A 20,161-nucleotide genomic window follows, 5' to 3' on the forward strand; every position below is an offset into this window, starting at 1 on the left:
CGGGTCCCACGGGCACTAGGTGGCGAAACGAGTTTCCTAAATAGGCTGGTGGCGAAAGCATGTTGAGGTTTCAATCGTCACGACGACAACAGAATGACAAGGTTTTAGAAATGGCGCAGGCATGGGATGCACTGGTACAAGCACTGCGTGACTGTGACACACGGCACGAATCGGAGAACTAACATCATGATTGGAGCATACCCCTATAACACGACAGATACATAGCACGAACCACTGCCTGACGACTCCTGTACTTACTAACCTCCATGACTGTAAGTTATTCCGCGCACCGATGGTGGGAATTGGGGTGGGGGGGGTTACTTTTAGCATTTATTGAGTAATTGGGCAGGACAGGCCAAGAACACTCTTTATTGAGATTTCCTGTATTGGATCCTGCTCATACCTAGATTCAATATCTAAGATTATAAAGTAAAGGGCTACTTTAAGTAAACTTGAATAATATAGGAAATGTAATCAAGTTGTGCGAAACAAAACCCAATAAAATTTGTTTAAAAAAAAAAAAAAATCAGATAAGATCAGATTTAAGCAAGAGGATGGCCCAGAGGCAGTGGGAGCTAGGTACAAGGATGAGTGAGCTTCGAGGAAAGGGAGCACAGGTGCAATTAAAATTTCCAGCCATACTAAAAATAATGTGGCGGAATAAAATGCATAATATTAGTGACCTTAAGGAAGTTGATGCATTCATACAACTGATGGATAAATGAGCTATTGTACGCTGGTTCTACACAATAATTATAAGGAGTAATGTGTAGCTTGGTTTTTCTTTTCTTTTCTTCTCTTGCTTTTTTTTTCTTTTTTGGAGGCTGCTTCCTCTGTCTCTGTCCATTCGAGAGTTGGGCTCACGAAGGGCGGAATGCATCGCCCAAGAGGTAGAAAGGGGGTTTCCTGGGGCAAGAGGGGGGGAGCGGGTCACTGGGTGCGGGCTGCAGTGGGAGTAAAAAAAACTAAAAAAACTTTTCCTCATTGATGTAGCTTTTGATTTTTTCCTCTGGGAGGAACTGGATGGGGCTGTTGACACAATTGGGATTCAAGACTTATTCTATCCTTTGAGCTGAGTATAGACAATGCAAAAATAATTAACATATTAACATTGAACGTAAACGGACTAAGAACTAGAAAAAAAGTGTCACAGGTCACAGAATTTTGTAAGGATAGTGTGGCTCAAATAATACTACTACAAGAAACCCATTTAGAAAGAAGAGAGTGTAAGCAGGGTTTTAGAAAATGTAAATGTATACAGGAGGTAGTATGTTCTGACCAGAGAGGGAGCTCCACAGGAGTTGCTATAATTGTTAAAACTAACTATGAAATAAGGTTACTTAAATATATGACTTTTCGGGTAGGTGGTTGGTGGCAACTTTTTTAGTTCATGGCAGGCCCTTGGTTTGAGCCGTATATTATGGGATGAACAACAATAACACAGATTCTCTGGAAAAACTGCAGCCCTGTCTGTTGGAGACAACAGCCCCTATTGTATTCGGGGGAGATTTTAACTTGGTTCTAAACAAAGGATTAGTCAGGACTTCAAAAGCAAAATACATCAGTCCGCTGAAAACTTTTTCTAAACTAACAAGTATAATGAGAGAATTTAATTCAGTAGATATATGGCGTATAATGAAGAAGGATGAGAGAGAAATTACTCCCGCATAGATTATTTTTTAGTTCATCAGGTGCTATGTGGAGAGATGATTGAGGTGAACCACTTCCCAACAATAGTATCAGATCATTCTGCGATGGTACTAACTCTAATGTATCACCAAATAGTGGAGTGTAGTGTGGTGTATTTATTATGGGTACTGTATCGATCCCCCTGTTTCTGACCCTTGACTGGTTAATAATTAACTAGCAGCCATTCAACTGCACAGAAATCCGTTATCTGATTAACCACACAACGGCACAGAAGCCCGTTATCTGATTAGGTCATAGCGCATGCCATCATTAGGCAAGCACTATTCCTCCAGCCCCCTAATAGGCATACGGTGTTCTCAAAACAAATCAAACCTACCACGATCTGGGAAATCCCCACAGCCATTGTTTTGATTTAGCCGAGAAGTTCAGTAAAGAATGTGCGAACGATCAGTTCGTATGACATCCTTATTGACGTATTTATGTCCATCCTTACGTCAATCCCGGCACCTTTCAGGTATAAATAATACCGACATTGCCTTAAGCAAACACACGAGGTGGTGACAAGATTGGAGCAGCGAGACTTGCCGAGGAGCCCAGCTGACAGCGAAGCCCACAGACGCTGCCCCTCCTTTCTGACGCGCTGAGAGAGAGACGCTGCCTTTTCTCCTGCCGAGAAATCCAGCTTCGGCGCTTCCAAGCAGCCCTCGCAGGCAGCTGGAATATCAAGACCTGAGATAGAGATACCAGCCCTCCAGCCTTCTAAATCCCAGGTACTGAACTGAATCATCCTTTGTAGAGAATTCTTGAAGCAGACCCTTGGCAAAACAAACTTAACTTAAACTGCTACTTATCTACTCCCGCCACGTATTAGGCTTAGGTCAGGTACATTGGGGTAGGCGTAGTTAGAAGCACCAGTTGAGTACGATTAGTCAATGTATATATGTATGTATCTATTTTATCCATTTTAAGTATCATATGGCTAAGAAACCATATCAATGCTTTTACAGTATTATTTTATAATTCTGTTATTACTGTATGCACTTTACTTAACTCTAAGTATTGCAATAATAGCGATTCATTTCTCTTGTATGAGAAAAGAGACTGATCAATAAATAACATCTTTTTATTGAACACGCCCGTCTCTTCCTTTTCTCTACAATCTGGTGAAACTAAGAATGCACTGAACTGACTGAGTAAAATAAGTTGTCTTTTGTTTTCACACGACTCTAGAGATACACTCTTGATTAAGGGAGAGCAAAGTTGTCATGTTCTATGGTTGTCAGAAACTAAATCCCTTCTTGTCTATCCAGGGAAGTTAAACTCCTCCTTGTCTATTCGAGAAAGTTTCTAGTGAACTCTGAGCTAGCTGGCAAACACTAAACTTTAAGTCGAATATCGACAGTAGAAGACCTAGTTAACCTCTGTCCTACGTCTATACTATTGAAGATATTATTCCAATGCGCAGAGCCTATTGGGATGATAGGAACTACACTACAGTAGAAGGCGATCCTCTTAGATGAGAGAGGTAGTCGAAGATTTGAGGGAGAAATCCGAGAGTTTCTTTATTACTAAAAATGGCTCAGCAGAAGAGGATATATTCTGGGATGCTTTTAAACTTATTTAAGGGGAACGCTAAAATCTAGTATGGGCGGGAAACATTAAACAGAAGGCATCCATGGAGGACCCAAACAGAGTTGGTGTCTTAAGTAAGGATGGGCTACAAGCCGCATTCTGGGCAAAAATAGATAAAAGATCACTAAATAGGTGAAAGGCGAGCAAACTTCAACATTTTGCCTATGGTGAGAATTGTGGATCACTATTAGCCTGGAAAGCAAAGACAGATAAGGCAAGAAACACAATATGGGAGCTGATTAGTGGCGAATCAGGTGACCTTCTGAATGTTAATTCATATATATATGTTAAAGGAGGCTTGTAGATATATGAAAGACCTATTTAAAGAGGATATAACACCTAGTCAAGTAGATATAAAGGAGTGGCTTGGGTTAACAACCCTCCCTTGGCTATCTTCTGAGCAATCAGAAATCCTAGAAGGAGAATTCAAGGAGGGCGAGATAAGAGCCCAGTGTAATAAAATGGTTAAGGGAAAGGCAGCCGGACCGGATGGTCTCTCTGTGGAAGTTTTCCTCTGTATCACAGACATTGTAACTCCTTCTCTACAAATTTAATAAGATATATGGGTGGAATAAAATGTCCCTAAATCCTGGCTAGAAGCTACAGTTACCATAAATCAGAAACTTAATAAGGATCCATGGAAGATAGATTCATGTAAGCTTATCTCTTTATTGAATACGGATTACAAGATCTTTTCTGGTATTATTGCTTCTTGGGTGGCCAAGGCAATACATGAGGTCATCCAGCCTAACCAAGGAGATTTTGGGGCATATTACCAAGCAATAGCGATAATTATCGCTATTGCTTGGTTGGAGACAAATTTTACCGCTGAGCTACGGCGATTTTTAACGCAGATAAACCTTGGTATTACCAAGGTTTATCGCAAATGCGATAAAAAACAGCTGCAATGCATGAATATCGCTGAAAAGTCAGCGATATTCATGCATTACCGAGCTAATGCTCTTAGCCATGTTATCCACCTCCCATTGTATAACATGGCTAAGAACTGCTCAGGGCAGGTGTTAGCTTTTGGAGATATTCGCGCTTAGCGCGAATATCTCCAAAAGTTGGTAATAGGAGATAGCGATGTTAGCGACTGTTTCCAGTCGCTAACATCTTGGCACGCCCACTTTGCATGTCATTAGTGATAAATATCACTGACATGCAAAGTGGGGCCCAAGATGGTCGCTATCTCCTACTAGCTGTCGCTAACTGGTGTTAGCGACAGCTAGGTAATAGGGAGATAATTTTATCTCAGCTTTCTTGGCTTTTAAAGCCAAAAAAGCGGAGATAAACCCCCTTGGTAATATGCCCCTTTATTCCTAGAAGGCAATTAAATGAGTTGACTTTTCAGTTACTAGGAGCTATAGACTTGGCGGAGGCTCGGAAATTACCCTTGACTATAGGGACAGTGGACGCAGTCAAAGCCTTTGACTAGGTACACTGGCCTTATCTGTGGGAGGCTTTGCAAAGCTTTGGTTTTCCACCAAATATTGTAATGGCGGTCCAGACTTTATATCATGGTCCTAAAGCCAGAGTTTTAATAAATGGGAGGTTGGCAGACTGGTTTGAAATCTTTAGCAGAACAAGGCAGGGCTGCCCCCTTTCCCCGTTCTTCTTTAATATATATATTGAGCCTTTAGCTAATTTGTTCAGGGTGGATATGGCTATTTTCCCCTTTAAATTCCATACTTTTGAAGTTAAGTTAGGGATGTATGCAGAGGACCTGCTGCTCTATACAAGTAATCTGCAAGAAGCAATCCCAAACTTGATGAGGAAGGCAGAGGTTTTTATCCACATTTCTGGGTATAAATGAACTCAGGGAAAACTGAGATTATGGATTGGAATCAGGGAGTGGCAAGCAGTGGGGCGAAGAACCAAATAAGATACTTGGGTGTCAAAATAACTCAGAATATCGAAGATAATATAAAAGTAAATTGGAAGAAAGTTAGTTAAGAAGTCCTAGGCTTGCTTTCTAAATGGACGAATCTACTACTCTATATTTACGGTAGGTTAAATCTCATAAAAATGATTATTTTGCCAAAAGTGACATTTCTGTTTAATAATATCTCATTGACTTTCCAAAAGAAAGATATAGCAAAACTTTAGGGAAGAATAGGAAATTTTATTTGGGCATCAAAAGGTCCCAGGATTTCCTGGAAAATATTACGTAGGCGACTTGAAATTGGAGGACTTGCATTCAGGGCCGGACTGGCCATAGCGGGCACCGGGCAATTTCCTGGTGCGCCGCATGGGTGGTGGCCGGTTTTGTGCCCTTGGGGGCCATGTTAGTTACAGGGACGTTTTTGCAGCTTAGCTGCAAAATTGGCCCTGTACCAAAATTGGCTGAAAACCGGCCCCGGCAAAGAGCTCGGTGCCACCTCCAACCCCCCCGAGTGGGAAGGGGGGGCCGGCCGAGCACTTTGACGGTTGTCGTTCCCAGTCCGGCCCTGCTTGTATTACCAGACATACTTGCATATTGTTATGCTTTTCAGTTTAAGAATGTTTGTATGCTGGCCAACGAAGTTGATAAATCAACGATAGGTGTACTCTTTGAAGCATTACTGACAGACGTACCACAAGGTCAAATTGGTTTTCTTTTAAAATATGGGGACCCTAAACTTTTTTTAAAAGTGAGGCTTAAGATTTTAAAATCAGCACTGAACACATGGATGTATGGGCGAAAAACTTTATGAATCCCATATTTTTCATCGTGGGCACCAATTTGGGATTCTCACGGGACACCAGAGTGCTTGAGGGACCAACTAAGTCAACCTTTGAAAACTGGAGGTGTTCGCTGTTGGGCCGACTTTAAGGTCGGTAGTAATTTGATGAGTTGAGAAGCATTGAGCAATTGTGCTAACGGTCTACTGAAAAGGTTCAAATATCATCAACTAAGCTCTTGGTGTGCAACACAAGATTGGGCAGAGGTTGAGGATGCTAAATTAGATCAAGTAATGAGAACCGATCAGTGGTGTAAGGAAACGTCTTTTTGGTATTGGGCTCTTGTGGAGACAGGCGGACAGATTGAGAATGAAATGTAAAAAATTGTGGGGTGAAGAGTTCGAAAAGCGGGACTTGTTGCAAATGTTGAGTAATTCATATACTACGCTGCGAAAAGTAGTAAAATCAGCACCACTAAAACAAATTCACCTGTTCACCACATATAGGGTGTATTGGTCTCCTGTAAAACTTTCCAAGGTCACAGGCAACATCTATAGCTGCCCCCGGTGCATGCAAGTGGAGGCTGACGATACACATATGTTTATGTCATGTTCAAAAATAGTCCCTTCTTGGAATGCAATAAGTGTTTTTCTGGAAGAAGTCAATGGGATACAACTAAAAGCAACGTTATGTTTAATCTTTTTCGGGCTAAGTTTGGATCAAGAAGTGCAAATTTTTGCTGTTGAATCAAAATTTTTGTTTCATATTGTATTGTTGGCAAGATGGGAGATTTGTAAATGATGGAAATCCGGGAACCCTTTTTTCTGAATGCCTCAAGAACATTATATACATTAGTGAATCTGATACGGCGTGTGATCCAAAAAGCAGAGAGATAGTGTGGGCTCTATTGATAAAGTGGAGAGAAAAGGAACGTGAGTCCATGATTATGCCACCTACTCTGTTGGCCATATTATCTCTTGCTCCCTGGCAGGCCCAGTTAGTATGAGGAGATTAAGAAATTAAAAACTCAATGCGTGTAATTGATTAAGTGTTGTGGTGCTGAGCTCTCGCTATCATTTTAACCTGCTGCTAAATTGTTTGCGCTTTTGCACAAAATAAATAGTCTGTAAGAAATTGGTATAACTTCCCCATAGAATTAATTTTAAAATATCGGTAGAACAGGTTTTAAAAGGTACCTTTGTTACTCTGAACCCTCATTCTTTTCATTTTGCTGCACTTCCTGCTCGATCCTGGCGGTACCAGGGTTGACGCGCTAGTTTTCACGACCAGACACTATTTAAAGCGCCCTGGGGCGACCACACAGCAGGCGTGCCGCTGGCGCGCCAAATGCAAGCACGTCTGCGCCCGTCGGCGCCCGGAGCGCGACCAGCGCCAGCACCCCTGGTCTTCTTAAGTCGTGAATATATAGCAGACAGCAGTTGCTTGATTTGGGAACGGGTTCCTGCAGAATGCACAATATATCCCTGCAAAATAAGATCACAGGTGAGCTTGCCAACCCCAAATGCTCATATCAGCTGAACTCATGTACTGTCAACAGTTTTGAGCACTCTGGTAGGAGGGGGAAGATTTGGGAGCCGGAATGTTTGAAGCCACGAAAGAGAGGGAAATGGGAGAAATGTTTAATATTTCCGCCACTCAAGATTTAAATAGGGTCCCTAAGGCAACCCAGGAACAGCATATGCAATGCATTCTAGTAAACGTTCGGTCCGACGCGAAACACAAATATCAGATTGAGGACCTGATCCAACTTACCACACCTGATATAGTTTTTCTGACAGATACCTGGACAGATAACACCTCAGTTCCAGATTGGAACATTGTGGTACCAAAGGGTTATGCTGTCACCTCACAAGACAGGGAGGAAGGTAGAGGAGGGGGTATAGCTATAATATATTGGGACTTTTTAAAGGTGCGGGTAGAAGCCATCTCAGACTTAGCGACAGAGGTTTTGTATTTTAGTATAAAATCAAAAAACCTTTTTAACTTTCAGGGATTTTTGATTTATCGCCCACCTGGACCCAGGGTCGCTTTTTCACAGGCACTAAAGACGCAATTGGAATCTTACACAGAACCCCCCTTCACAATTATAGGTGAGTTTATTTATCACCTGGAACTAACAAACAACTCAGATACAGATAACCTAGCAGCCTTCGGACTAAACCAGCAAGTCAATGGATCCACCCATCATGCGGGCCATATCCTAGATGGTATTATTTGCAACAATGCAGATATCAGTCCGCTCAGAGTAACAAACCTCCCATGGACAGATCATAAAGCTGTAAATTTTAACAATCAAATTAAAGCAGTCAAGGTAAAAACTAGATGCTGGAACAAAGTCCGAGCCAATGATCCAGAGTCAGCCCTTGGCCAACTCGCTCTTTTGCTGGCTGAGGACAATAATGAGGCAGTGTCCTTGTTCAATGAATGGCTCCTGATAGCGGCTGACTGTGTGGCACCCGAAAAATTGGTGACAGTCAAGATACTAAAAACCTCGTCGCCACGGTACAACTCTGAGCTGAAAGGTTTAAAAGTAAACTGCAGGAAAGCGGTACGTCTCTGGAGACAAGACTACAGTAAAGAAAAGAAAACAACCTACAATCTTGCCCTCCAACAGTACAAGGATGCAATAATTGCCGCAAAAAGATTGTTTTATACAACTAAGATTGAGGAAGCTGGTAATTCTACTGAGGAACTTTTTTAAATGGTCACACTGTTGTGTAAATCGCAGCCGACCAATGTTTTCCAACTAGACCAAGCTATGTGCAAATCAACTGGCCCGACATTTCCAGAACAAGGTCCAAATGATCTATGATGACCTTTTGAACACTCGAATGGGTCCAGATAAGCTATTTCAATCATGGGATGAGGCTGGATTAATACACTCAAGATTAGCATGCTTTCCAACAATTACAAATGGTGCGGTATATAAACTTCTCATCTCCATAAAATCTGGTTCACCCAAAGACCCCTGTCCTCCTGCGATTTGGCATCTGGCAGCTAGGAGAATCAATGACGAATTAACCCCTCTAGTCAATCAAGTTTTGGAATCAGTTAGTTACCCAGTATGTTGGAAAAAAGAAATAATTAGGCCGGTTTTGAAGAAATCTATCCTAGACCCCTCGGAACCTAAGAACTATCGCCCGATTGCTAGTTTACCAATAGCAGCTAAAATCATGGAGAAATCTGTGAACAAGGTGCAGACTGATTACCTAGACACTAATAATCTGCTAGACTCTACTCGGCACGGTTTTCGGTCATACCACTCAACTGAATCTGCTTTGATTGTAGCAACGGAGGAGGTTCGCAGAATAGTAGACAGAGGGGGTTGAACAGTCCTTGTACTCTTAGATTTATCAGCAGCTTTTGACACCGTGAATCACAGGGTGTTAGTGCAGCGGCTTAAGGAAGTGGGGATCGAGGTTACGGCACTGACCCTCCTCTCATCATTTTTGGAGGGGAGGGAGCAGAGCTTGTATTGGGAGGGTCTGCAGTCAGACTGCTTCCATCTTCCCTGTGGGGTTCTACAGGGATCGGCCTTATCACCGACGATGTTTAATATCTATGTCATTCCCCTGGCCAGACTCATCAAGAAGCATGGATTCGCCCTGGTATCCTATGCGGATAATTCTCAGCTTGTAATCTCGATAGCTAAACAACCTGAAGATACAGCTGTTAGGTTTCATGCATGCCTTACTGAGATTATGACCTGGATGAACCATAGCTTCCTGAAAATTAACACAGATAAGACAGAGGTTATTGAGTTTGGTCAGGGCCGATCCCTGTGGAATGACTACTGGTGGGAGTGGGGGAATGCCCGTTCCCCGTGCCCAATGTTAGAAACCTCGGAGTCATCTTTGATAACCAGTTAAATTTCTCCGCTCAGGTCAACAGCCTTACCTCTTCCTGCTTTTTTCTAATAAAGACTTTGAAAACCATATTCCCTTTCATTGCTCAGGAATTACAAAAGACAGTGATGGTGGCGCTCTTGTTATCCAAACTTGACTACTGCAATGCTCTGCTCTTGGGGATTGATAAAACCCAGATGAGTAAGCTGCAGTCTTTACAGAATGCTGCTGCAAGGCTGCTTTTAATTATACGTAGAGGTCAATCAACCTTGGCAGGAATCAGAGCACTGCACTGGCTCCCTGTACATCAGCGCGTGGAATTCAAGGCTTTAGGCCTGGTTCATAAAGCATTGTACAGGGGAGGGGCCAGGGACTTCCCAAAAATGTTTTTGCCGTACACCCCCGCTTGTGCCAAAGGTCCAGTAGTTTGGGCCTCCTCCAGACTGATAGGATTAGGCAAGTAAGATGGGGTGGAAGAACAAAATGCCACAGCCATGAGATTCCAGTCAAATCAACAATCCTTCAGGAAGAATTTGAAAACGTGGCTGTTTACTTCGATCTAGCTACCTAGTAACGTAGGCTGTACCACTTCCATACACATCAGCGCCTAGGCGCCGCAGCATTCGAGGGCTATAGAAACATATATCCTATCCTATCATATCCTATCACAGAACGGATGTATGTTGGTACTACGCATGCATTTACAACGCATGCCTTTACGACACAACTTTTACAACGCAAGTCGTTACAACGACTTGCGTTGGGGGGCGCTGGATAATGAATAGTTTAATTTACTATTCCAACTCCAGTCCCTGTGGATATTAGGGAAGGAGTTGGATAGTAAATTATTCTATTCCCTATCCTGGAGCGCCCCCCCCCAGCGCAAGTCATGTAACGACTTGCGTTGTAAAAGTTGCGTCGAAAAGGCACAGCGTTGTAAAAGTTGTGTAGTAAACGCTGTTCCCCTCACAGAACTTCTGTCTTCATTCCCCGCCTCCCAGATCGGGAACTCCTGCATCATATCTTAACCTATCTAATGTCAATCATTGTACTGGAGGTCACTCAATATTTGAAACCTGTTAGAAACCTCCAGGGTTTGGCATGCAGGGCACTTTATACCATGATTATTCGATATACGACATATCGCCCGCATTTAGGGCTCAGGGGTCCGGAAATGATTGTAATAGAAACCCAAAGGCTGTACTGATATATTTGGCTCCATAAGCATTGGGGGTATTGCCTTCATTAAGACACCCTTTTCCCAACTGGGGTCCCTAAAATGTATTTTATTACAATCCCCTTTACAATGTTTCCTCCAGGGGCCAATCCAACTCACTCTCCTTGTAAATGGGATTTGATGGGCAGCACCTTCTGGGAATGAGCAGTTCTTTTGAAGCCAATGTAGCACTCTATTCTTCAATATATATATTTTTTTTCAGTTTGGCCTGGGTGCAAGGGAGGGACATTTACTAAACCTGCCACATACGGGCAGCATTCCGGTGGTAAAATAATGGTATTGTGATTGTATTGTATTGCTTTTAAAGATATGTTCCATATCGAAATAAAGCCAACTTTGACTGACTGACTGACTGACTGGTAATGTGAGCTTCCGCTCTGCTAACACTACTGATCCTTGATAAGTTGTGAGCTAAGGGTTGGGACTCTATAAGCAAGTTATTATTTAATGTTGGGTGCCTTGTATTTGCAAGTCGTTGTGAAGTATGCGTTGATTGGGCTGGTGAAACGGACAAATGACCATAGCCCCTGGGGTATGGCTTGGACACAATGCCGGCCCCCGTGTCTTCTCAATGTGGGGCCTAGATGCCAAAGTTGTAGCCGCTGACTTACTAGTTGTTAAAGCTAATGGTGGTACATTTCCAAGGACCCCTTTTACAATCCCAATAAGTGACTTGGGCTGGTGTGTTCTAATCTTCTCCTCTCAATGGTCATAAACTCTAGCTTCTCTCTGATAGGTACAAGCAATGCCTCCATTCTAGAAGTTATACCAGCTATTACTGGTGCCCAGTGTGACTCCCCCAGGGTGTTTGGCCGGGTCACTGCCTATGTGCATAAATAAGTTATGGGTGAAGTGACCTGTGTTCTATTAGTCGTTGTAGTGGGCTTCCTACATTTCCTTTTCTTCCTGGGCATGGGAGGGCAAACAATGGAAGCACAATTATCAGGGGAGGGAACTAGCATTGACTCTTGATTTGATTGAGTAGCTGACTAATCAGTGGAACTAAAACTGGGCACCTCCCCTTGCTGTACCTCCAAGACTGTTGGGAGAATAAAATCATCTAAAGGTAGCCTGGCCCCACTACACCAAGTGGCAAATTATCAAGGGGGTTTATCTCCACTTTTTTGGCTTTAAAAGCTAAGAAAGTGGAGATAAAATTATCTCCCTATTACCTAGCTGCCGCTAACACCAGTTAGTGACAGCTAGTAGGAGATAGCGACAATCTTGGGCCCCACTTTGCATGTCAGTGATATTCATCACTAATGACATGCAAAGTGGGCGTGCCAAGATGTTAGCGACTGGAAACAGTTGCTAACATCGCTATCTCCTATTACCAACTTTTGGAGATATTCGCGCTAAGCGCGAATAGCTCCAAAAGCTAACACCTGCCCTGAGCAGTTCTTAGCCATGTTATCCAATGGGAGGTGGATAACATGGCTAAGAGCATTAGCTCGGTAATGCATGAATATCGCGGACTTTTCAGCGATATTCATGCATTGCGGCCGTTTTTTATCCCATTTGCGATAAACCTTGGTAATACCAAGGTTTATCTGCGATAAAAATCGCCGCAGCTCAGCGGTAAATTTTTGTCTCTAACCAAGCGATAATTATCGCTATTGCTTGGTAATATGCCCCCCAATCCTGAGGAAAGACGTCCTTCTGCCATATCAGTTTCCTTTGTAATCAATTGACTGCTATAACTAAGAAAAAGTTAATTGTTACCCGGGCAGATGCTGGTACAGGGGAGCTTATATAGATCATAAAACAGAATGATAAAAGGTCCAGCAATGTCCAGAGTCTTGAATAAAACGTGAATCAAGAAAGGGTTAACAACCCGTTAAAATATCAAGGCAGTGCAAAAAAAGGTCCAAAGCTAAGACCGGGCGATAAGAACTTAAAATCTGATGAGTTCTTAAAACAATCCATCGAAAGGTCAAGGCAGCGCTAAAATCGCGAGATGGCCATGCTTTCCCCTGAACAGCAGCTGAAGGAAGACTGTAAGTGGTGCATCCTGGGACCGAGATTCTCTCAAGGTAGTTGACGGGCCAGGGAAACAGCAAGAGGACCCAGCAGAGTTCATTTCTTATGCTGTAGGGGTCGAGTCAGCGCTAAAAACAAGCAACATTAGCAGAGGATGCTTTTGATCCATCGACCTCTGGGTTATGGGCCCAGCACGCTTCCGCTGCGCCACTCTGCTGCTTTGGGACAGTGTTCTCTTTGTGCAGATGAGGAGCATTCAGCGGAGTGGTGTGGGATTGGTCGGGTTCTCAACTCATTTGCCTAAGTATGTCATAAGGCATGCTGGGTATAGAAAAACTTCATCTTCCCCTCTCACAATCAGTCATAACTGAAAGTCAGAACTGAAGGTCTAGCACTTTTAAGGCAGTAGCCTGTCAGGCCTTTATCAAGACAGCAGCTCTCTGACCCTCTTCTCTCTCTGTGAGCCTAGCACTAGCCTGCTCAGGATTTGGCTTTACCTGGGAGGCAGAGATCTACCAGGTGAGGGCTTGTCTAGTGTGAGGCTTTTAAGCGTTTGGGAGCATTGTGGATGTTGACTGGAAACTCTGTACATTTCATGCATCTTACCTTATGGCTGCAGTGAGAGGTTCTTTCCATGGATATGTACCTCTGAAAGTCCTCTCAACTTGACCTCTGATAAACCATTTTTAAAAAACTGAGCTGCAGTTACCTGTGATGGCTACAAGGTGGCAACGCATTCAGGTGAGAGCACAAGTATGCACAAAATGTTAGGGACTTTTGCCAGATTTATCGGAGGATCTTGCCTATTTCTTTCAGAGACTGGATATTGCCCTGAAATGCTTTGTTACATAGAGATGTTGGAGTTAAAATGTCTGGTTATGGCTCAGCCCTTTCATTGTCTGTCCCGTGCAACAAATTTATTACCAGCACATGTATCTGGTGACTCTGCTTTAAGAAAAATAACATATATTAGGACAATGAATGTAGCAGATGGGGCGATCGAGATGCCTGTCTAAGTATTTGTTTAAGTTTTTTATGTATCAGCTGATTAATCTGTCACAATATTTTGTTTTTGTGACATGTTGCATTAAAACATGTACTGCTTGCAGAATATATAAGTATTTGCACTACGTTGTCTGGGAAACGAAGCGGGTCAACTATTTGGAAGGCAGCTATGCATACCACTATACCACCAACGCCCCAACATGTGCTCTTTTGGTTCTAGAAATTACAACCCCAAGTTCAATGTCTATCTTGCACCAGTTTCAATGGGGCATTTGGTTTAGATACCAACATGAAAAGCAAAAGAATTTTCTTGCAGAGGGTAAGGAACTGGCTATTAAAACCAAGGACAAAACTGTGAAGAAGAGAAGAATGGAAAGCAGCAGTACAAAAAGTGGAAATGAGCATATAAAGGCAGCATGGGAAGCAAAGCAGGGAAGAGAAGGTGAGTACATTTCATTGCATGCCCAGGAGATTGATAAGAGCAGAACAGAAAGGGAAGAATGAAATTCAAAGCGTGCCCAGAAAAATTAGTGGAGGTTCCACCAGTCATTTATGCTTATAATTGTGTGTCTTTACTTTCAAAGTGCAGGGTGGATCCTTTGACGATCCCTCTCTTGTATTTCAGCAGACACAGATAGTTGAGAAGTCTTTACTCACATAGTGTTCTATTCATATGAGGAGTATTCAGCGGAGTGACGTGGGATTGGTCGGGCTCATACCTCATTTGCCTAAGTATATCGCAAGGCATGCTGAGTGCAGAAAATCTTCATCTTCCCCTCTCACAGTCAGTCACGCCTGAAAGTCTAGCCCCTCTTAGTCATTAGCCACATCAGGCCTTTACCAAGACAGCAGCTCTCTGTGATCCTAGCGCTAGCATGCTCAGGATTTGGCTTTACCTTTTAGCCAGTGATATACCCTGTGAGGGCTTGAGCACTGTGAGGCTTTTAAACGTTTAGGAGCGTTCAGGATGTAAGTTGACCTTAGACAGGAATGCTGTACATTTGAAGCATCCAATCTTCCTGCTGCAGTGAGTGGTTCTTTCCTTGGACATCTACCTCTTGCATTCCTTTCAACTTGCCCTCTGATAAAAACATTTAGCGAGCCACAGTTACCTATGATGGTTACAAGGTGGTGCTGCATTCAGGTGAGAGCCCAAGTATGCACAAAATGTTAAGGACTTTTGCCAGATTTATAGGTGGATCTTGTATATTTTTTTCAGAGGCTAGATGTTGCCTAGAAATGCATTTTAACATAGAGATTCTAGAGTTATAATGTCTGATCGGGCTCAGCCCTTTCATTGACTGCCCACTGTAACATATTTATTACCAGCTCATGTGAGTGGTGACTCTGTTTTATGAAACTTATCATATAGTAGGACAATGAATATAGCAGAAGGGGCAATCGAGATGCTTGCCTACGTGTTTGTTTATTTTTTTATATAATGTCTGATTAATCTGTTCATGATATTTCGGTTTGTGACATGTTGCATTAAAATATATCCTGCTTGCAGACTATATAAGTATTCGCACTACGTTGGCTGGTAATCGAACCCGGTTTCAACTGCTTGGAAGGCAGCTATGCTCACCACTATGCCACCAACACCCTCTGACCTGCGCGCTATCCGTTCTAAACATTACGACCCTGAGATCAATGACTATCTTGCACCAGCTTCAACGGTGCATTTGGTTTAGATACCAACAGGAAAAGCAGTAAAAGGTTTTTAGCAGAGGGTAAGGAACTGGGATTGAAACCAAGGACAAAGCTGTGCAGAAGAGAAGAATGGAAAGCAGCAGTACAAATAATAGATGTGAACATACAGAGGCAGAATGGGAAGCAAAGCAGGGAAGAGAAAGAGAGAACAGTCCATGAAATGCCCAGGAGATAGATAAGAGCAGAACAAAAAGGGAAGAATGAAATTCAAAGCCTGCCCAGAAAAGTGTTTGAAGGTCCCACCAGTCATTTATGCTTATTATTGTGTGTCTTTACTTTCAAAGTACAGGGTGGATCCTTTGACGATCCCTCTCGAGTATTTCAGCAGACACAGATAGTTCAGAAGTCTTTTCTAACATAGCTGGCACAAGCTTGCACTTTTCCTTGCTGGCAGCCTGGAAATGACAGCTTGGTCCTTGCAAGTAAAATCAAGCACAATTAGCAGAGGATGGTTTCAATCCATCAACCTCTGGGTTATGGGCCCAGCACGCTTCCGCTGCGCCACTCTGCTGCTTTAGGAAAGTGTTCTCTTTATGCAGATGAGAAGCATTCAGCAGAGTAGCGCGGGATTGGTCGGGCTCTCACCTCATTTGCCTAAGTATATCGCAAGGCATGCTGGGTATAGAAAAACGTCATCTTCCCCTCTCACAATCAGTCATAACTGAAAGTCAGACACTCTCAGGCACTAGCCGTTTCAAACCTTTATCAAGACAGCAGCTCTTGAACCCTCTATATCTCTCTCTGTGATACTAGCACTAGCATGCTCAGGATTTGGCTTTACCTGGGTTCCAGAGATCTACCCGGTGAGAGGCTTTTGAGCCTTTGGGAGCGTTGTGGACGTTGGACAGGAAACTATGCAAATTTGAAGCATCCAACCTTCCTGCTGCAGTGAGAGGCTCTTTCCATGGACATCTGCCTCTTGGATTCCTCTCAACTTGCCTTCTGATAAAACATTTTGTGAGCCGCAGTTACCTTCGACAGCTACAAGGTGGCGCTACATTCAGGTGAGAGCACAAGTATGCACAAAATGTTAGGGACTTTTGACAGATTTATGGGTGGATCTTGTATATTTTTTTCAGAGGCTAGATATTGCCTAGAAATGCTTTCTAAGATAGAGATGCTAGAGTTATAATGTCTGGTCGGGCCTCAGCCCTTTCGTTGTCTGCCCACTGTAACATATTTATTACCAGCACATGTGAGTGGTGACTCTGCTTTATGAAACTTATCATATATTAGGACAATGAATGTAGCAGAAGGGGCGATCGAGAGGTTTGCCTACGTATTTGTTTATTTTTTATATATGGCTGATTAATCTGTTCATGATATTTCCATTTTGTGACATGTTGAATTAAAATATATCCTGCTTGCAGAATATATAAGTATTTGCATTGCGTTGGCCGGGAATCGAACCCGGGTCAACTGCTTGGGAAGCAGCTATGCTCTCCACTATACCACCAACGCCCTCTGACATGTGTGCTCTTGGTTCTAAATATTATGACTCAGAGATCAAAGACTATCTTGCACCAGCTTCAATGGTGCATTTGGTTTAGATACCAACATGCAAAGCAGTAGAACGTTATTTGCAGAGGGTAAGGAACTGGGGATTAAAACCAAGGACAAAGCTGTGCAGAAGAGAAGAATGGAAAGCAGCAGTACAATTAATATATATATAACATATAGAGGCAGCAAGGGAAGCAACGCAGGGAAGAGAAAGAGAGAACATTCCATGAAATGCCCAGGAGATAGATAAGAGCAGAACAAAAAGGGAAGAATGAAATTCAAAGGATGCCCATAAAAGTGTTTGAAGGTCCCACCATTCATTTATGCTTATTATTTTGTGTCTTTAGTTTCAAAGTACAGGGTGGATCCTTTGACAATCCCTCTCTTGTATTTCAGCAGACACAGATAGTTGAGAAATCTTATATCACATAGCTGGCACAAGCTTGCGCTTTTCCTTTCTGGCAGCGTGGAAATGACAGCTTGGTCCTTGGAAGAAAAATCAAGCAAAATTAGCAGAGGATGGTTTCGATCCATCGACCTCTGGGTTATGGGCCCAGCACGCTTCCGCTGCACCACTCTGCTCCTATTTGAGAGTGTTCTCTTTATGCAGATGAGGAGCATTCAGGGGAGTGGCGTGGGCATTCGGGACGTGAGAGGACGATGGGCAGGAAACTGTGCAAATTTGAAGCATCCATCCTTCCTGCTGCAGTCAGAGGCTCTTTCCATGGACATCTGCCTCTTGGATTCCTTTCAACTTGCCCTCTGATGAAACATTTTGTGAGCCACAGTTACCTTTGACGATCCCTCTCTTGTATTTCAGCAGACACAGATAGTTCAGAAGTCGTTTCTACCATAGCTGGCACAAGCTTGCACATTTCCTTGCTGGCAGCCTGGAAATGACAGCTTGGTCCTTGCAAGTAAAATCAAGCAAAATTAGCAGAGGATGGTTTCGATCCATCGACCTCTGGGTTATGGGCATGGCACGCTTCCGCTGCGCCACTCTGCTGCTTTAGGAAAGTGTTCTCTTTATGCAGATGAGAAGCATTCAGCAGAGTAGCGCGGGATTGGTCGGGCTCTCACCTCATTTGCCTAAGTATATCGCAAGGCATGCTGGGTATAGAAAAACGTCATCTTCCCCTCTCACAATCAGTCATAACTGAAAGTCAGACACTCTCAGGCACTAGCCGTTTCAAACCTTTATCAAGACAGCAGCTCTTGAACCCTCTATATCTCTCTCTGTGATACTAGCGCTAGCATGCTCAGGATTTGGCTTTACCTGGGAGCCAGAGATCTACCCGGTGAGGGCGAGGCTTTTGAGCGTTTGGGAGCGTTGTGGACGTTGGACAGGAAACTATGCAAATTTGAAGCATCCAACCTTCCTGCTGCAGTGAGAGGCTCTTTCCATGGACATCTGCCTCTTGGATTCCTCTCAACTTGCCTTCTGATAAAACATTTTGTGAGCCGCAGTTACCTTCGACAGCTACAAGGTGGCGCTACATTCAGGTGAGAGCACAAGTATGCACAAAATGTTAGGGACTTTTGACAGATTTATGGGTGGAGCTTGTATATTTTTTTCAGAGGCTAGATATTGCCTAGAAATGCTTTCTAAGATAGAGATGCTAGAGTTATAATGTCTGGTCGGGCCTCAGCCCTTTCATTGTCTGCCCACTGTAACATATTTATTACCAGCACATGTGAGTGGTGACTCTGCTTTATGAAACTTATCATATATTAGGACAATGAATGTAGCTGAAGGGACGATCGAGAGGTTTGCCTACGTATTTGTTTATTTTTTATATATGGCTGATTAATCTGTTCATGATATTTCCATTTTGTGACATGTTGAATTAAAATATATCCTGCTTGCAGAATATATAAGTATTTGCATTGCGTTGGCCGGGAATCGAACCCGGGTCAACTGCTTGGGAAGCAGCTATGCTCTCCACTATACCACCAACACCCTCTGACATGTGTGCTCTCAGTTCTAAATATTATGACTCAGAGATCAAAGACTATCTTGCACCAGCTTCAATGGTGCATTTGGTTTAGATACCAACATGCAAAGCAGTAGAACGTTATTTGCAGAGGGTAAGGAACTGGGGATTAAAACCAAGGACAAAGCTGTGCAGAAGAGAAGAATGGAAAGCCGCAGTACAATTAATATATATAACATATAGAGGCAGCAAGGGAAGCAACGCAGGGAAGAGAAAGAGAGAACATTCCATGAAATGCCCAGGAGATAGATAAGAGCAGAACAAAAAGGGAAGAATGAAATTCAAAGCCTGCCCATAAAAGTGTTTGAAGGTCCCACCATTCATTTATGCTTATTATTTTGTGTCTTTAGTTTCAAAGTACAGGGTGGATCCTTTGACAATCCCTCTCTTGTATTTCAGCAGACACAGATAGTTGAGAAGTCTTATATCACATAGCTGGCACAAGCTTGCGCTTTTCCTTTCTGGCAGCGTGGAAATTACAGCTTGGTCCTTGGAAGAAAAATCAAGCAAAATTAGCAGAGAATGGTTTCGATCCATCGACCTCTGGGTTATGGGCCCAGCACGCTTCCTCTGCGCCACTCTGCTCCTTTTTGAGGGTGTTCTCTTTATGCAGATGAGGAGTATTCAGGGGAGTAGCGTGGGCATTCGGGACGTGAGAGGACGATGGGCAGGAAACTGTGCAAATTTGAAGCATCCATCCTTCCTGCTGCAGTCAGAGGCTCTTTCCATGGACATCTGCCTCTTGGATTCCTTTCAACTTGCCCTCTGATGAAACATTTTGTGAGCCGCAGTTACCTCCGACATCTACAAGGTGGCGCTACATTCAGGTGAGAGCACAAGTATGCACAAAATATTGGGGACTTTTGCCAGATGTATCGATGAATTTTACATATTTTTTTCAGAGGCTAGACATTACCTAGAAA

The 20,161-nt window shown here is 43.1% G+C and overlaps 2 non-coding genes across 2 annotated transcripts; both read right to left on the minus strand.

Annotated features, from left to right (window-relative positions):
• Positions 1-17,133: 17,133 nt before the first annotated feature.
• Positions 17,134-17,205, minus strand: TRNAG-CCC (transfer RNA glycine (anticodon CCC)). Its single transcript has one exon. It is a non-coding gene; the product is annotated as a tRNA-Gly (tRNA).
• Positions 17,206-19,132: 1,927 nt separating this feature from the next.
• TRNAG-CCC (transfer RNA glycine (anticodon CCC)) lies at positions 19,133-19,204 on the minus strand. The gene has a single exon. It is a non-coding gene; the product is annotated as a tRNA-Gly (tRNA).
• Positions 19,205-20,161: the final 957 nt, after the last annotated feature.

The sequence above is a fragment of the Lissotriton helveticus genome, chromosome 11 (assembly GCF_964261635.1).
Source record: "Lissotriton helveticus chromosome 11, aLisHel1.1, whole genome shotgun sequence".
In the NCBI taxonomy this organism is placed as follows: domain Eukaryota; kingdom Metazoa; phylum Chordata; class Amphibia; order Caudata; family Salamandridae; genus Lissotriton; species Lissotriton helveticus.